Source organism: Vulpes lagopus, chromosome 21 (assembly GCF_018345385.1).
Source record: "Vulpes lagopus strain Blue_001 chromosome 21, ASM1834538v1, whole genome shotgun sequence".
Classification (NCBI taxonomy): Eukaryota; Metazoa; Chordata; class Mammalia; order Carnivora; family Canidae; genus Vulpes; species Vulpes lagopus.
Window position 1 is genome coordinate 35,877,551 of NC_054844.1, and position 19,407 is coordinate 35,896,957.

The 19,407-nt window shown below is 36.6% G+C and overlaps 1 protein-coding gene across 2 annotated transcripts in view; it reads left to right on the plus strand.

The window, feature by feature from the left end:
* TMEM117 (transmembrane protein 117) overlaps positions 1-19,407 on the plus strand; it is a 467,289-nt gene that overhangs the window by 401,696 nt on the left and 46,186 nt on the right. The gene's annotated exons all lie outside the window — the stretch shown is intronic.

Genomic DNA, 19,407 nt, shown 5'->3' on the forward strand with positions numbered 1-19,407 from the left:
AATTGTGTTGAGTTAGGGTATCACATTAAAAATGCGTTGGCTGGGAATCCCTGGGTGGCTCAGTGGTTTAGCGCCTGCCTTCAGCCCAGGGCATGATCCTGGAGTCCCAAGATCGAGTCCCACATCAGGCTCCCTGCATGGAGCCTGCTTCTCCCTCTGCCTGTGTCTCAGCCTCTTTCTCTCTGTGTCTTTCATGAATAAATAAATAAAATCTTAAAAAAAAATGCATTGGCTTTTTACATTACAAAAGCATTACAAGTTCTTCAAAAGACAAATTGGAAAGCACAGACCAGAATAAAGAAGAAACAAAATTATTTACAATACAGTCTTCCAGATAAATTCATCAGTACAGGTGAACTTTCCAAAACAGAAGCATCCTCTGCATTGTTATTGTTTTGTAACCTGCTTTTTCACTTCAAAATATTATTAAAATTTTCTTATGTCATGAAATACTTTCACAAGGTTATTTTAGGGACTGTGTTATAATTTAATCTGTGATATGATCATGATATGACAGATTATTTGTTGTGAAACATTTGTTTCCATTTCATTACTCTTTATGGTGCTGCAATGCACAGTATACAATGATTATTTTCTTGAGATGAATTCCCAGAAGTTGAATTGATAACTTAAAGGGATTACACATTTCCATGACTTCTCCTATGCTTAGCCAAATTTCCCACTAGGCTTTGTTTTGTTTATCATTCCACAATAAGTATAGGAAAGTGACCATTCCCCTTACCAACCAAGAAAATTGGATTTGTATTAATAGTTTCCAATTTGATTGGCAAAAAAAACAGTATTTCATTTTGATATACATTTCTTTAACTACACATATCCGTGATCACTAGCTTGACAACTTTCTCAAAATTTGCATTTTTTTTTTTTTTTACTTTTAGCAAGATAATACAGAAGAGTACATTATACAAGCATTTCAGGGGGCCTGGAATAACAGAGCAAACTATAAATAAAAGAACTTCATCGTTCTACAGCGAGTCATATGAATATCCACACTAAATGGGATGCATAAAAACCATCAATAGCCTTTTTCTCATCAGTTTTTTGTCACCAAATAAGCTCAAGTCAGATTAGGTTTTGCTGCTCTATGAATGCAGAGCTTTCCTACTTCAAAATTGAGGACCAGGGATGGTGGACGTGTAGTGAAGATGATAATTGTTTTTCTTAGGTTCTGTTGCCTGTTTATACTTATTCCTTTTGTGAATTGGGTTTTCATATCCTTTCCCAATTTTTTATTAGGATGCTTAATATTTTCCTCATTGGCTTATAATATCTTTATGCATTAAAGATATTACCTCTTTTCCTGTTATATATGTTATAAATATTTGTTCTGAGTTTTATTTGTCATTAAGATTGTTTATAACAGCTGTTGTAAAACTTGAGTCTTCCTAAGAATAACCTGGTGTGTATGTGTGTGTATCTGTGTGTGGTGTGGAGCGGGTATGCATGTGTGCATGGTTGGGTATCTACAGGCGAGTTTCATGCAAAATCCTGAATGCTGTCCATGGAACATTTGATATAAAAGGTCAAAGTAGCTATCATAATCACACTGATGGTAGCTGACAGTTGTGAGCATAGCATACATGACATATAGACTTGTCTAATCACCATATTATACACAAGAGACTATATATTGTATATTGAAACTAATTGTGTATCAGCTTCAAAAATAAATAAATAAATACAAGTTCTAATATATAGAGTGGTGATGGTTGCACCACTTTGGAATAAATTAAATACCATGCATCTTATAATTTTAGTGTATGAATTGTATGCTATGTGAATTATATCTCAATAAATCTGCTAACAGAAAACAAAGAGGTCTGGATTCTGAACTCTGAATCTCAGAAAGCCCCAAATGTGGTTCTAATGCAGGTAATCAGAGATTCACATTTTGGCTTCTGGTAGTTTTTGTTAAACATGTAGTCGTTTTGGATTTATCTGATAAAATCTATCAGTCTTGTCCTTTGTGATTTCTATCTTTTATGTTAAGCTGGGGAAACTGTGTTTCAGAAGAGACATTGACAAACTAGGGAGCACATGCAAAAGCCAACAACCAGAATATCAGGAGACCCAGAAAGAATGACAAAGGAATGATGGAGAAAATGGGGATGTTTAGTGTAAAGCCTACACTTTGAGGAGGAACATGCCAGCTATCTTCCTCTGTCAAGTAAAAAGACAATGCAACTATTCTCTGTGGCACCAGAGCTGTACTAAGAACCCTGTGTCAAAATTCAGAACATCAAATGCGTCCTCCATGTGAATTTTCCTTTATAAAACATATCTGATCACGACACTTCCCAGTTTGGAATTCTTTGCAGCTTTTATTGTCTTTAGGAGAACACTCTGTGTCCTACGAGGTCCTTCACAAGCCAAGCCTCATTTGGCAGCCTCTCTTCTCTCCACGCTACTCACTTGATGTGCTACCCAAGTGAATGGCTTGAGGTTTCTCAGAAGCACAAGTTCATGCATCTTTCTTCCTTCCATATTTGAGCTTCACAAGCTAGTGATCACTTAGGTTCTCTTTCCTCTAGCTTGAGCCATATGTCGAGCTCTAGTCAGGGTAGAGTCCTTGGGATTCTGTTTCTGTCATGATAGTCTCTCTGGAATGTCACCAATGTGACCTTCTTCAGAAAACAGATTACTGAGAGACCCAATGATGTATTTATATGTATTTACACATGGTAATACATAGTTAATATTTATTAGCCATTGGCTAAGTACCAGGGCAACAAAGATGAGTAAAATGTACATCTTCTCTTCTAAGATCCTCAACGTCTCAGAAAAGAAGAATTAATGAAAATTAAATGGGAAAGGTTAGTGAATATTTAAAAATTAGAGAGAGGATCAGAACTATATAATTCACATTTCAGCAGTTAATGGAAATTCGAGTGAATTTATAATGCATTCAGACATAAAACTATGTTTAAGAGGATAAATAAAAGGAAAAGAATTAAACTTGCTTGAGTTATATAGAGGTGTAGCAGCATTGTGTTCTGAACCAAATGCATAATTTTTGCGAAGATGATTAAATGGAAGATGTTTATGCTTCCGTTGAAAATTTGATTGGTGTTATACAGCATGTTAACTGAAAGACATGCTCATTTTTACTTGCTTAGGAATCCTTAAAATGTTCAATAAAGTGGCTGCATGTTTTTGCATAACAATAGGAAATGCACATCACTGAATGTCTTGGGATAATGAGCCTGTTACGTATTTTAGCATCTGCTATATTAATATTTCACTGTGGTCATTAATGGATACTCTCCCCTTCCACTGTGTGGAAAAAAGACATTTTTTTCTTCTTGTTACACACCAATCTGAAGTAGGAGTTGTCATTTTTCTAGTAGCACATTACTCATGTGTATTGCATTTGGAATCAGTCCTTTCAGATCCCAATGTGCCACACAGCTGGAGTTCTGGGTTGGTAAGAACCCCACGGTTGCCAAGGTGGGAAGCCCCCAGTATTTTAATCCCAAATCTCCACCACTCCCAGAGCTGGCTAGTGAGCTGTCATGGAATGCCCATTAAGGAAAATGCATTCCTCGACATCACACACAGCAAGTTAAACGGCCAGACGTAGGCCCAAACTTGTGTGACAGATTATAAATGTGTTTTTCTCTGTGGGGCAGTGAGGCAGCTAAGTAATTTCTAAATAGTAGACTTGTCATCCAAATGCAGTTTGACGTTATCTCTAGGTGATCAGAACCCTGAGCTTTTTCTCACGGTGATTAATAACCCTCTTATTCTTTCACTATAGAACATCAAGAGAGTTGATACTAATTGTATTAGCTAAGGCTGATTTCCTTTGCAAGATACAAAACAGCACATAATCCACTAGGCTGAACTCCTTGAAGGCACGAGCCATCATATTTATCTTAGTATCACCACCATTTGGCCAGCGTGTTGCAGTAAGAGTTTCCATAAATGTGCACTGAGTTGAATTAACTTCATTTGCCATGGATGAATTTCAGTGCTAATAACGTTCTCAGTTCTATTTAGGGTTTGAAGCTCTAAGAAGCAGTGCATTTCATTCTGCCAGTAAGTAAACAACCCCAGGAGAGAAATATTAGCCCTTATAGTTCATTCATTCAGCTACTTTTGGCAAACTATTGTCACCGACTAGACACAGTGACAAATTCTAGCCAGGCAGAGAGAGCAAATGTTATAATTTATAACTAAAAGATGTCTTTGGGATTTGGGCCAATTTTTCCCAATGTTCACCTTAAATATGTGCTACCATTTCAACACATTTGTTTCTAAAGAATTCTAGAATCTTCTTGTAGCAGAAAGGTCTTATTTCCAGGGAAGTCAGAGACCATTAAAACTCCCAGTGTAGTGAGGTAAAGGGAAGGTCAGAAATAGTGTCAGAAGATAAGAGTATACACATAAAAATGTCTCCTGCTCTATCAATCACATCTTGCCTTAGTGACTCTTGAAATCGGGATGATTTGCCTAAGCAATTTAGGCAACTGATATGATGTCAGAGATATGAAACCATATTTTGAGATCTCAAGACACAATTGTATTTTTGGAATCTTACCTTCCACAGATCTACCACAGGGGCCACTGACGGGGGAGGCAGAGGCCGTAACAAGGGGAGGGAATGGAAGACAGACTATCCTCCTCAATGAGAACACCTTCCATTTCATTGCAGAGTTCTATACAATATTTCTCAGAATTTCACTGTTGAAAATATTTTGAGCAGCACAGCTCTGGAATGGTGACACAAACATAATATTAAATTACATAGGAAGAAGTGTAAGAGTTCTGAAGAACTGAACCGCAAACATACAGAATAGAGGCTTAGTAGCAATAGGCACGAAACGTCTTTATAGGTCCCTCCATCTACCAAAAACATCCCCCAAAAAGCAAATAAAAACCCAAGAATTTGGGGTATATGAAAAGAAACATGGAATTTAAAATATTAGAGGTGATAAATTCATCTCTAGTCTAAATTGGTCAGCTCTACTTGCCCAGAACTATTTTCAGAAAGATGAATTTTCAGGTGAAATTGTCCAGTATACTGAGGAGTGATAACAAAATTTGGGAAAAAAAGTTCTCAAGGGAATTAAGATAATTGTCTTAAAATACTAAAACATGGGTACAAGACAGAGATTTTGTGTTAACAGACAAGGTCCTGAACTGTATTAGGAGGTGGAAATGAAGTTTTCAGAGTTTAGACCATGAGAAAAAGGAGAGAGAAACTCATGACAGGTATGAGTCATGAGTTATATATGTTTTTATATGTTATATATGTTTTTATTTTATTTTATTTTATTTTTAAAATATTTTATTGATTTATTCATGAGAGACACAGAGAGAGAGAGAGGCAGAGAGAGAAGCAGACTCCATGCAAGGAGCCAGACGTGGGACTCGATCCCAAGTCTCCAAATTCACATCCTGGACTGAAGGCGGCGCTAAACCACTGAGCCACCGGGGCTTGGAGAGCTGCTAACGCAAAGTCAAGCTGCTAACGCAAAGATGATCAGTGTCACAAGGCATTTTTAGTGTGTTTACTCACAAAACCAGTTCACCCCAAAAACAACAGGGGGTAACTACAAAATTATTATAGTAGTATAGTAAATGCTATAGTTAATTTTATGCAGTTATGATTTAATACTGCATCTTTACACTTGTTTACATTTCTCTCAACTGTGAATGATGCCATGTATAGTCTGTGTGTAAGTTTTGATAAATTTTAACTTTCTGTAATAGATTTCTGTGTATTTTATGATAGTGATAAAATAGACTAGTATCTCCATATATTTTATGAATTCATCACATACCTAACTTTCTCTTAATTTTGTGGATATTTCCAGGATATGTAATTCATCTGTATTTTTTTTCAAATTGTCACATATCTCAAAAAATTATTCCAATATACTTGTTTTTAAAAATCCGCATATATGTAGACCTACATGACTCAAGTCTGTGTTGTTTAAGGGTCAACTGTGTACAAGCCTGTGGCATTAAGTACACTCAGATTGTTGTGCGATTGACAAAGACTCTCTTTGATCAAACTTTTTTCTAAGATTCTATTTATTTGTTTGTTTGTTTGTTTGTTTGTTTATTTGTTTATTCATGAGAGACACAGAGATAGAGGCAGAGACATAGGCAGAGGGAGAAGCAGGCTCCCTGAGGGGAGCCTGATATGGGACTCGATCCCAGAACCCCAGGACCATGACCTGAGCCAAAGGCAGATGCTCAACCACTGAGCCACCCAGTTGCCCGCTTTGGCCAAACTTGAGTCCGGCTTCTCTGATTGCTCTCTTTGACTAGGCCTCCTTCTTGGGCCTTGTCCTCCTGCCTGCCTAGCTCAGTTGTGGCAAAAATCCTCCTAAGGCACTTTATCTAGGGAGTCTGCCCCACACCCTTGGTACTGGATCACTCCGACCTGCCTTCAGCAAGAGTCCTGTTAAGCTGATGTAGTAAGAATTGATCTTTGATGTGTCCTCTTAGTAATTTCCCATCCACCAAACCAATCCCTCTCCCCTACCTCTGTGCTTGTTGGCTATAAATCCCCAGTTTTCTTCACTGGGAAGAGGTGAGCCCAGTCTCTCTCTGTTGTTACTGTGGTGTCGACACCTATTGCCATAGTCCTGAATAAAGTCTTCCTTTCCATTTTAACAAGTGTTATTATCGTTTAACAAGGATTTCTTTTTCTTAGCATAATTATCACCACCATCCACCCTCAGATTTTTTTCATCTTGAAAAGCCAAACCTCTGTACTCAGTAAACAATAACTCCTCATTCCCTCCTCCTCCCAGCCTCCTGGCAGCCACCATTTCTGTCTCTGTGAATTTGACCACTCTATCTACCTCACGTAAGTGGAGTCATGCGGTATTTTCCTTTTTTGTGGCTGGCTTATTCACCTAGTATAGCATCTTCAAGTTTCATCCGTGTAATAGCATGTGTCAGAATTTCCCTCCTTTTTAAGACTGGATGGTGCTCCCAACATGTGGAATTGTGTTTATCTGTTCATCTGTTGATGGTCGCTTGGGTTGCTTGCACCTTTTGGCTACTGTAAATAATGCTGATATGAACGTGAAGCTACAAGTATCTGAGTGTTGCTTTCAATTCTTTTGTGTATATACTGAAAAGTAGAACTGCCATATGGTAATTCTAATTTTAACTTTTTGAGGGCCGTGCCATACTATTTTTCTTAGTGACTATACCATTTTACAATCCCAATAGTGCACAAGGATTGCTACTGTCCGCATTCTCCCTAACACTTGCTATTTTCTGTGGTGTTTTTTAGATAACACCCATCCTAATAGATGTGAAGTGGTACCTTATTGTTGTTTTCCTTTGATTTTCCTAATGATGACCCATACTTGTTTTTTTAAATTATGAACTTTTTACACTATTTAAAAGAAAGCTGTTATTTTTTAGTTATTTGGAACTCTGCTTCTTCATATCCTCAGAAGTCCTATAACTTCCTAAGTTACTATGCTGTAAGTAGCTTTTCTAATAAAAATACAAAGTGAACCACATATATAATTTTAAGTTTTCTACTAGTCACATTTGAAAGAAAAAGAAACATGTAAAATTAGTTTTATTTATTTTTTTTAAAGATTTTATTTATTCATGAGACAGAGAGAGAGAGAGAGAGAGACTGAGAGACAGAGACACAGGCAGTGAGAGAAGCAGGCTCCATGCAGGAAGCCCAACGTGGGACTCGATCCCGGGTCTCCAGGATCACACCCGGGGCCGAAGGCAGGCACTAAACCGCTGAGTCACCCAGGACCCCCCTAAAATTAGTTTTAATAATATATTTCATTTAATACAATATATCCAAAACACCATCATTTTGACATATAATCAAAATAAAATTTTTAAGAAGGTATTTACATTCTTTTTTCATACTAAATTGTTATTGTGCACTTTCTGCTTATAGAACATCTCAATTCTGACTATCCTTTTTTTTTTTTTTTTATGATAGGCACACAGTGAGAGAGAGAGGCAGAGACATAGGCAGAGGGAGAAGCAGCCTCCATGCACCGGGAGCCCAACGTGGGATTCGATCCCGGGTCTCCAGGATCGCGCCCTGGGCCAAAGGCAGGCGCTAAACCGCTGTGCCACCCAGGGATCCCTGACTATCCATGTTTTAAGGGCTTCAATAGTTACTACTATGTTAGATGGTTCTAAGATCTTGATTGTAATTAAACACTCAGTAATGCTATGAGAAATCTTAAGGCAATAATAGCCAATTATCGTTATGTGATATAACAAAAATCCTGCATACCTGACAGCTTGTGAGTGGATGAGGACATTTTTTTTTAGTTTTTATTTTTATTTAAATTCAATTAATTAACATATAGTGTATTACTAGTTTCAGAGGTAGAGGTCAGTGATTCATCAGTTTTAAGTAATACCCAATGCTCATTACATCCATTACATCACGAACCCTCCTAAATGTTCATCACCCAGCTACCCCATGCCTCCAGCCCCCTCCCTCCAACAACCCTCAGTTTGTTTTCTATGATTAAAAGTCTCTTGTGATTTGTATTCCTCTCTGATTTTGTCTTGTTTTATTTTTCCCTCCCTTCCCCTATGCTCCTCTGTATTGTTTCTTAAATTCCTCATATGAATGAAATCATATGACAATTGTCTCCTCTGATTGACTTATTTCACTAAGCATAATACGCTCTAGTTCCACCCATGTTGTTGCAAATGGCAAGATTTCATTTTTTGATGGCTGAGTAATATTCCATTGTATTATATATACCACATCTTCTTTATCCATTCCCCTGTTGATGGACATCTGGGCTCTTTCCATAATTTGGCCATTGTGGACATTGCTGCTATAAGCATTGGGGTACAGATGCCCCTTTGGATCATTACCTTTGTATTTTTGGAGTTGATATCTAGTAGTGCAATTGGTGGGTCATAGGGTAGCTCTATTTTCAACTTCTTAAGGAACCTCCATACTGATTTCCAGAGTGTCTGTACCAGCTTACTCCCCCCCGCCCGAATAGTGTAAGAGGGTTCCTCTTTTGGATGAAGACATTTTGCTGCCTTGGCACCATCCACCCATTGGCAACACATATACATATACTCATACATGGACGCCTCTTTCTGTATAGCAACATCAAGAGCGTTCTCACCATTTGGTTATACTTTAAGGTGATAATCTTCTATATTATTTTACATTTAAAAAATTCACAGTATTTCAGCTAACCTAAAAGTGATAAAACCTTGTCCAGCTAGTCTGGGAACTGAACCACAAATGCTTTGATTCCCCCCAAGCAATCAATATGTAAAGTTTGGAATCACACCATTTTTGGATTGGTCAGTTTCTCTATGGGTGACCACTTGTATATTTGATAATGGCTTTTAAGCAGCTCTATTATTTCTCCTATCAGGATGCTTTAAAAAATTTTTTCTTGTCTCTTTTTTCCCAGCAGCCAGGGAGTCACATAAGTAGTACCATTCTAACTCTTTAACCGTCTAAGTGTCTTTTTAATCTCCTCACGAGCCACCGCAGTATAATGTAAATAAAGCATGATGGGTGCTGAATCAGAAATTGTCACATGAGATATTAGGTCCTCTGAGCTCCTTGCCTGCTTTAATAATAGTGATGTTTCATTAGCCAAGAGTCATCTTTGGGGCCAGCCTATCACTAATAACCATAAGTTCAAGGCCATTTCAGTGCCCGTCAGAGCTTCCTATTTGTTCATCTCTGTACAGCCTGCATGTCAAAGAGTTAAAGAACTTTCAAAAAATTGAGAAGGAATGCCTTGTCAAGTTAAGCTTAAATGTTGACAGCTTGAATCACAAGGTAATTGTTCATGAATTAGTGATGCAGTGAGCTTCATTGAAATTTAATGGGTAGTATTGATCTTTCTAAGCTTCCTATAGAATTTAACAATTTTTAATTGCTCAGAATGTCAGATACCCCTTTCTTGCACTGGATCTCCCCTTCCAAATAGGAAGTAGCTACCAGGGGACTACATCCTTGCCTGCTGCCATTCTAGTCCCTCAGGGCATCAAGCTTCCCGGCAATGTTCAGTGACACTTGCTAACCCACTGACTGATGGGAAAATTTTTATTCTTGTCACCGTGAGCTTATGGGGTTTACCTATGGTGCCAAAAATAAATTTAGCTAATGAAAATAGTAAATATTTATTCAATAATTATGTGAGTGCATGCCAAAAACCAACTCTGAGCTAGAGGCATCACATTTATTAATCAATTTATCCGATAAATCAGGGACATTTAGATGGAACAGCTATTTTTCCATTATATGTGTGTAAACAGAGGCCCAGGGAAGACATATCCTGACAGTGTCATTTAACAGCTCTGGCACACTGGATATGGTATGTAGCAGGGCTTCAGTTTTCCTCATTGATAAGATGGGAGCAATAACACTGCCACTAAGTGTTGCTGTGCAAAATAAATTACCTAGTGTTTTATTTTAATATTACTTAATTTTTTCACTTTGCAGGAATGGAATGAGTTTGTGCAAAGCATTTCACTTTTTATTAGAAGGTGAAAAAATATCTCCTCACTTAGATTAATGAAGCCAGTCTTCACCAAATTATACCAGATTGTTCTGTATCAAAGAACTAGGCCAAATGCAAAAAACAAAAACAAAAACAAAAACAAACCAAACCAAACCAAAACAAAACACCCAAAAAACAAAAAAACAACAAAAAACTAAATAGGCTTATTTAAGGTTACCTTTGAATATTTTATAATAATGTGACCACTGATAGAAGTGTTCTCCAGTTCTCTGTTGTAATGTAAATTAAAAGTTATAGCATAATTAATGTATAAGTTTTCAAGCACTAACAATCCTATGACACTTTTTAGGCAGAACCAGCTTCCAGCTAGGAGCTTATAAAAACAAAACTAAACAAACTATACACACACATACAAATATTGAATCATATCTGCTATGGAAGTACTGATATTCAATTTAGAAGATTTAATTTCTAGTCAACTGTGTGTGTGTGTGTGTGTGTGTGTGTGTGTAGTTTTAATTAGCACCAGAAGATTTAAAATATCTATAACTTTGAAATATTCTTAACTTTAAAATAATTTTAGGGCAGCCCTGGTGGTTTAGCAGTTTAGTGCTGCCTTCGGTCCGGGGCGTGATCCTGGGGACCCAGGATCGAGTCCCGCGTCAGGCTCCCTGCATGGAGCCTGCTTCTCCCTCTGCCTGTGTCTCTGCCTCTCTCTCCTTCTGTGTCTCTCATTAGTAAATAAATAAATAATCTTTTAAAAAATTAAATAAAAATTAAAAAATATGATACTTTTATATAAAAGCTACACCTATTCAGTTGTAGCCGATACCAAGAGACTTAAAATTTTTTTGTCCATCAACAGTTTCTTATCACATTATATATTTTTATTAAAATCGACTACTTAGAGAGTGTTTCTTAATATTCAAAACTGATAAACCACAACTGTGGTGTCCAAACTGCCCAATTTGCACATGTCTCACTTCTCTGAGACTATGCTGTTCTTCCCACAAGTATCTTGAATCAGTTGCTTCAAGTTTCTTGCTTCAGACTGCATGGTATAAATATCATTTATTTCACAAGTACTTCTTAAATACCAGCAATATGCCAGGCCTTAGACATACAATATGTGGATTAAAATGGCATTGCTCTTTTGGAACCTAGAATCTGGTGACAGAAGCAGATATTAATCAATGTATAAAAGAAATACACAAGTACAAGGTATGGTGATTTGTCCTATGAAAAAGTACAGCAAGATATGAGAACATTGGATAGGCGGACCTGGCACAGTCTAGGGAGCTTGGTTAGAGATCACTTCTCTGACCAGTCACCCCAAGGGGGATGGAGGGAAAGAACTTGGGCTTGGACAGATATAAGCCTGAGTTTCAAATCTGTCTTCTGAGTCCTGAAGTAAGTTGCTGGAGCTCTCTGAAATCTGTTTTCTCACTTACAAAAGAACTTTATTGTATTTACTTCAGCAGAGTTCTGAAAGACTATAAAGTAGATTTGTTAGTGGCTGGCACATAGTGTACATTTAGTAAATAAGAGTGTCCTTTCTTTTCATTGTGCTTTTTGATGACAGACTTTGACTTAATGCTAATAACATTGTATTTTTCTTCTTAAGTATTATTCCAAATCCTATCCAGGTCAAAGAAAAGTAATTATAGTATAGAATGTATCTGCTGTACAAATACTGATACTCAATTTAAAGACATTTTATTTCTAGTCCAGTGTTTGACTAGTAATGTAATTAGGCAGTGGATTCATTGACTTTAGGAAAATAGCATCCATTATGTTTATCATTAGCTTGGCTGAGTAAAGCCATGTGACTTAATGGAAAACCTACAGAACTAAGAGTTGAGAGAACGTGATTGTGATGGAGGTGCTTGAAAAGTCATGGTACAGCTCTGAGCCTCAGAGGATCCTAAATTCCTTTCAGCTCAGCCATTTGGGAAGCTGAAAAGTGAGGTTAGTGCCCATTTCACATGGTTGGCTCTAACTCTTCTTGGTATTCATAGCTTAAGGGTCACCTCCTTTGAGAAACCTGCTCTGATTACCTAAAAGTTGGATTATGTGTCAGTCCCCTGGGCTCCATTAAGGAAGAACCCTGGAACTCTTTGCTGAATGTCTGTGCATAGGACTGAGTATTCACCAAACTGTGGTCTCCATGAGGAATGGCTCAGTGCCTCCCTCACTTCTCAGCGGTTGGCAGAGTGCCTAACACTTAATAGCTACGAGTTAGGGAATATCTGGCTCATCATCTAAGACAGAAAAAGACCAGTTATGTGCTCAACACTGGAAAAGTGTTCTGAAAAAGCATATTGACAGGACATTCACCTGAGGGACATTATAATTAATCAGGAGAACAATACTAAAACACAAACAAATAAAAAACCCAAACAGTGTAAGAAAGGCATCATAAAATGAAGTATTCTCTATAAGTTCTTCTGGGCATCAGTGTTGGTCATGGGAGACTTTGAGGTTTTAAAGACTGAAAGAGAATTCACTAAGTTAAAAGGGAACAGACACAACATCTGGGGAACATCATGAGTTAAATATGCAACAATGTGTGGGTCAGGACATGGAGAGAGCAGCAGAGTCCATGTGGTTAGCCATGGGGACTAGCACTAGGTAGGCAGCCTGAAGTCAGACTACGGAGGTCCTTGAAAAAAGCAAGGGGAGTGTAGACTGGATGGGGTTGAAAATGTGAAGAAATTGGTGATGTTGAACATGAAACCCACATGCTCAGAATAAAGTTCCTGGAAATTTAGGATAGATTTTAACAAATGAATGGAGTCTGAAAGAAATAAGTCTCGGAACAAAAGCATTTTATATTTAATATTTTAAATTTCTAACCCACGCCCATTTCTTCTATCTCATTGATCACTGTAACGGTTCAGCCAGGTAGGTTAGTATTCACAGAGGAAGAAGAGGCTCTGAGAAGTTAAGTGGCGTGTTCAGTGTCATCTAGCTCGTTAATAGTAGAGCCAGGATAAAAGGGATCAATTCCTGAGTTTCAAATCTCTATCATTAAAATTAAAACTAAAATTTATTAAGTGGGAGCAATAGTTCAGGTTTTTTTTTTTTTTTTGTATAGTGACTAAACACAATATACCATAATCCTATTGAAAAGGTATAGATTTTTGTTGGTGAGCGTGTTTTGCTTTTGTGTGTGTGTGTGTGTGTGTGTGTTTTGCTTTTAAGTTATAAATATACATGTATTTGTAAACCTACACAATAGCATTAATGAAGAGCATTAGTTAGATTTTTCTGGATAAATCTCAGTTCATAATACCTATGTGTCATAATACTCAGGCAGTAATATGTGTTCATTTAGCTTTCATGTCAAAAACTAGAAAAAACATTTACCATCAAAACTGCATAAACTATATACTATAAAGGGAAAATACTCTAAGAGATAGAACAAGACACTGGAATTTATTACAGAGACTGGTTTTTCTATAGAAGAGACATGATTTTATTCTATAAATAGAGCAAATTAGGGCAGCCCGGGTGGCTCAGCAGTTTAGCGCCGCCTTCGGCTCAGGGCCTGATCCTGGAGACCCGGGATCAAGTCCCACGTCAGGCTCCCTGCATGGAGCCTCCCTCTGTGTGTGTGTGTGTGTGTTTCTCATGAATAAATAAATAAAATATTTTAAATAAATAAATAAATAAATAAATAAATAAATAAATAAAGCAAATTTAGAATATGGCAGTCAACATGTTTAACTTAATTTCCTGAGTGCTGTTGGTTGATTTCATACTCTTTGGCCACAGGATTAACATATGTGATCGTTTATTGCTGAATGCTTTGGGAGGAGGCTGTGGAGCATTGTGTTCAAGAGGACAGATTCTTGAGTTAGGTTTGCTGGAGTAAAAACCTTGGTCCCTCCATTAATTTGTTGCCTTATGCATGTTTCTTAACCTCTATAAGTCTTACTGTTTTTGTTTATAAAATGTGGATAATAATAACTAAATGAATTTTACCTATGATTCTTTTAAAATAGGGAAGATGAAAGAAAATTGATAGCAAAGAATAAAAAGTTCACATGCCAGCAAAACCACCATTATGCATATATCTTATGCACAGATACAGACATACACTTATTTCCTATTTGCAGTGAACAACTAATTTGTATTCTAGAACATGTCTAAATCCATTCAAGGTTTCTAACTCTTCACTATAGAAGTGTCAGCATTAGGTTTACAGGAAAATAGAATGCAGGCTTTTATGACATTTAACTGATTTTTAGTGGCTTTTGGTGACTAATGAAGCTTTATTGGAAACCAGAAACAAATAATTCCTGGATTCCTGGTTTTATGTTTTAAAGCAATTCATTAGACATTGGGAAAATGCCTGAAAGTTGCATTTTAAGAGCTTTTATTTTTAAACCAAAGATTTTTTTTCCCACATAAGCTTTACATCTAAATCTTGTTATCAGAATAAGTACTTTATAAATGTTTAAATCTTGAGTTCTCTTCTTTACCTTCTCTCTCCTTTCAAACTGCATTCTGCATCTGTTACAAAATCATTGTTTGAAACAGTGTGAGTAAACCACCAACAGGACACATTGTTGGCTAGAGCAGTTATTACAAAAAAAAAGAAAAATGAAGTTGCTGACAGGGGTAGCATTATGAAGTTAGACATGGAAGGAGAGAGACTGACCTCTTAAAATATTATTTGAACCTCAGTGCCTTCAGTAACTTCTATTCCTTCCTGCTGTTCATCATACTCCTTTGCAGTTGTAGAAACTTACAAAAAAAAAAAAAAAAACAAAACCTGGTGGCATCTAGCGGGGTGGGAATTTGGCAGAGCTGTTGTCAGGGTACAAAGAGATCCAAGGAGATGAAGGGGCGATCCTGCCTCTGGTGAATCATGCTCTACATCCTTCAGAGACATCCTCTGCTGTAGACTGAAAACTTATTGCATTATTTCTAAAGGACCAATCATGGAGATGACTGAGGAGAAAATAAATATGGTATCTTCTGAGATGAGGACAACCCCCCCTTGCAAGAGATCCCTAGGAGCTGGTGTTTTACCTTGCTGTGTATCCTGACATGCACATTTTAACTTCAAACACATCTCACAGTCAGTGAATACGTCTAATGCCTTTGTTCTAGTTCCCTTTTGTCCTAAAAATGATTGTTAAATTAATTGTTCATGTATCTTATATTTGATAGTGTTTTAGAATTGACAAAATATGGCACTTTTCTTACCAAGAGGGATTGAGATTGGGTTGACTCCATGGCGATCTCTCTCTCTCTGTCTTTTAATATATATATAATATTACATATATCACATTTAATGCTCTATATTCAATATTATCAGTAGTTTAGTTTTCCTTAATCATATATGTATTTATATATCACATTTAATGCTATATATTCAATATTATCAGTATTTTAGTTTTCCTTAATCATATATGTATTTATATGTGTATATATGTACCCAAATCAACATGAATTTTTTGAACCTGCCACTTCTATGTTTAAATGCATATGCAAAAAAATAAAATAAAATAAAAATAAAATAAAATAAATGCATATGCAAAATTAGTCATGAATATTTGAGACAGATATTAATATATATATATAGAGAGAGAGACAGAGAGAGAAAGAGTATACTATATATACATGTTAGTATATGTACACTATACTATCTACCATACACTGTATGTGTATATATACAGACACATATCAGAGTGTACTGTATATGTGTGTATATATACATATTTTATGTGCAAATATGCATTCAAAATATTTTGGCATTAATTGAATTAGGGAATGAAAAATACTTTGAGCAAAAAGGTATAAATTGAATATTGATAAAAATAAGTGTAGCCCTAACAGTGTTTCTTTTCTTTGCAAACCATAGAACAGAGAAAGCAGCAGTGAGTGATTCAGAACCATTGACTTTGGTGAGGAACTGCTGACTGAATATTTAAAGTAGAAGGAAAAGCACTATTTCTGATTTTAAAGGATATTGTATGCTTTATATTAGAACTGAAGTTTGCATAATTTGTCTCTAAAATATTTTTATAAGAGGTATTTTTTTTCTAAGTTCATTAAAACAGAATGGTTTCTGAAAACAGATCTTGACCTTCAAGGCAATTGATGAATAATTTGAGAAGTTTAACACAATGTCCTGATCCAAATTAAGGTGGAATAAGTGTGAATACAATTTGTTGGATTCAGAACTGATTGAAGACTGTCCCTATAAAAAATGCCTTTAAATAATCAGTGTCAGTCTATAAAGTGATTTCTAGAGGTTTGTGGCAAGCTTTTGTTTTTGGTCCTGTTTCACTTTTTCTTTTTAAATAAATCACATAAATTTATGTATGTTACAATACATTGTGGTCGAACTTACAGATACAGTAAAGATAAAAAATATCGACTGTACATTGAATAGCAAAACTCTAGGCTATGACTAAGAAGATGCAATTTGACAGGAATAAAGTGTGGTTCCTAGCCTGTAAACACACACACAGATGGTGGGAAATCAGCTTAAAATAACACGTACAAAACATTTTTAAAAATAGTATGTGGATGGTGGATGTCCATTGACTGTAAATTTGCTCTCAAGGCAGGAAGTTAAAGAAACCAGGGAAGGAAAAAAACGCCACATAAAATTAGAACTGGGAAGAGTAAATAGCCATGGCTATGGAGGAAATTAAAGGAAAATTTCAAAAGTATTTTTAAAATATGCAAATATATTTGTTTACACAAACATGTCAAAAGTTGACATCATTGTTAGTGCTGAGATACATTTTCTTTCAACTTAGAAACAAGATGAGGGGTGTTCTATCAGACTTGATGGCAGATAACAGAAACTTTTCTAGCTAGTTTAACTAGTCAGGGCCCGAGGGCAGAATTGATGAGTTTGAAGAGTTTCTGGAGCAAGGTCTAGGCTTCACTTCCAGGTATGTCTTCTAAACACCAGCCTACAGCTGGCCTGCCTGGAGAGCTGCTGCCACTGTTGTGATTCATGAAACCAGGAAATCTGGCAGCTGCTACCCCAACTGGTGGCTCCAGTGACCACACCATCTCTGCTCTGGCCTATAGCGGCAAAATGAATGCCCTTTCTATTGCCTGTCTATAAAACTAGGGATTACGCAGCAGGTCTCTGGTTGGCTGAGAAAACCCACAAAGTCTATGATAATGCTCCCAGTTTGCAGAATCAATGGACCAGAAGCACAGCCTGACTTGCCTCACTTCCTCCCTCCAGATCTCTTGAGAAGAAATGTGCTTGGCATGAGCTAGATTACAGGTAGCATCCAAGCTTGAAGCAAAGCTAGGAGATGTAGTCTGGTTTTCCAGCCTCTAACAAGCAAAAGCCCATTCTAAAAGGGAAATGACGGTTGCTTCTGTGGCTCAGCGGTTGAGCGTCTGCCTTTGGCCCAGGGCATGATCCCAGAATCCGGGATCAAGTCCCACACCAGGCTTCTTGCAGGAAGCCTGCTTCTCCCTCTGCCTGTGTCTCTGCCTCTCTCTCACTATGTCTCTCATGAATAAATAAATAGAAATCTTAAAAAAATAAAAGGGAAATGAAATGGCCATGACTGAAATTATCTAAGACATCTGCCATATGATTGCCCCAGTGCTCTGGAAGGAGCAGGCAATGGAATTAAAAAAAAAAAAAAGAAAAAGTCTAAAGTAGGAAGCAAAATTACCATGTTTGCATCCAATATGGTCATATACTCAGAAAACCAAGAAAATCAGCACAAACACCATTATAAACGATTACGTTTCAGAAAAATATTTGATTTTAAAATTAATATATATAACCAGTAACTAATCAGAAAATACAGTGAAATAAGTCATTCTGTTTACAGGAGGAACAATTCAAAAGATGTACCAGTGACATAAAGTAACAAAATATGTAGGTTTTGTGTGAAGAAGCCCTTGAAATTCCTGCTAGAATATATAAGAAAAAAACAGATGTAAAGACATACTTTGCTTTAAGTAGGAAGTTTCAGTATTACCAATATGTTAATTTCCCTAAATTAATCATGTATATGAATATGTGTGTGTGTGTGTGTGTGTGTATCCAAATTAACATGACTTTTTAGGAACCCAACAATTCTACATTTAAATACATATGCAAAATTAGTCATGAATATCTGAGCCAGATATTAAAATATATCATGAAGCCACAACTAAAATAGTTTCTGCATTTTAGGAGAAATAAACAGAAGGTCACTGGACTAGGGTCAAGATTTAAAATACATCTGAAATTCATATAGAAATAATTTAATGGAAAATGAGGGTGATACTTCACATCAGTGGGGAAAAGATAGATTATCCTATAACTATTGAAAGAACTGGCGAGGTATTTGGGGAAAAAAATGAAGTTGGATCACAACCTAATTTCCTACACCAAAATCACTTCTAGATGAAGCAAATGTAAGAAGTGAAAAATGAGTAAAGAATGAGAAGAGACTGTTGATAAACACGTAAATAAGTAATAGACTTATCAAAGGAGGCTCAACCTTACTTATAATTTAAGAAAAACCAATCAGAGTAAAACTGTGTCTTTTTTTTTTTTTTTTTTAACCTATCAAACCTGAAGGCTGCAAGACTGTCTTTATAAACACTGTGATTTGGCTGTGCTCTCTCCTTTTCTGGAAAGGTTAGCCAGCATTACCACAGCTCAGTTTTCCGTAACATCTGGGAGCCTACCTGTTCACTTTTTAGCCAGTTTCTTACTGTAGATGCCCTTTCCTATTAAAAATTTATGAGACTTGAGAAAGAAATATCTCAGCCTTTCATCCCTAGCAATCTAACTACTTAGCTAAATATATAAAGAATTTGTTTTCTGAAAAGGTATCTACTCATTGTGTTTGCGAGAGGTGGGGGGGGGCGGTGCGGCTGGAAGCTGTGGAGGAGGGGAAAGAATTGATTTTTGCATTACAGGCATCTG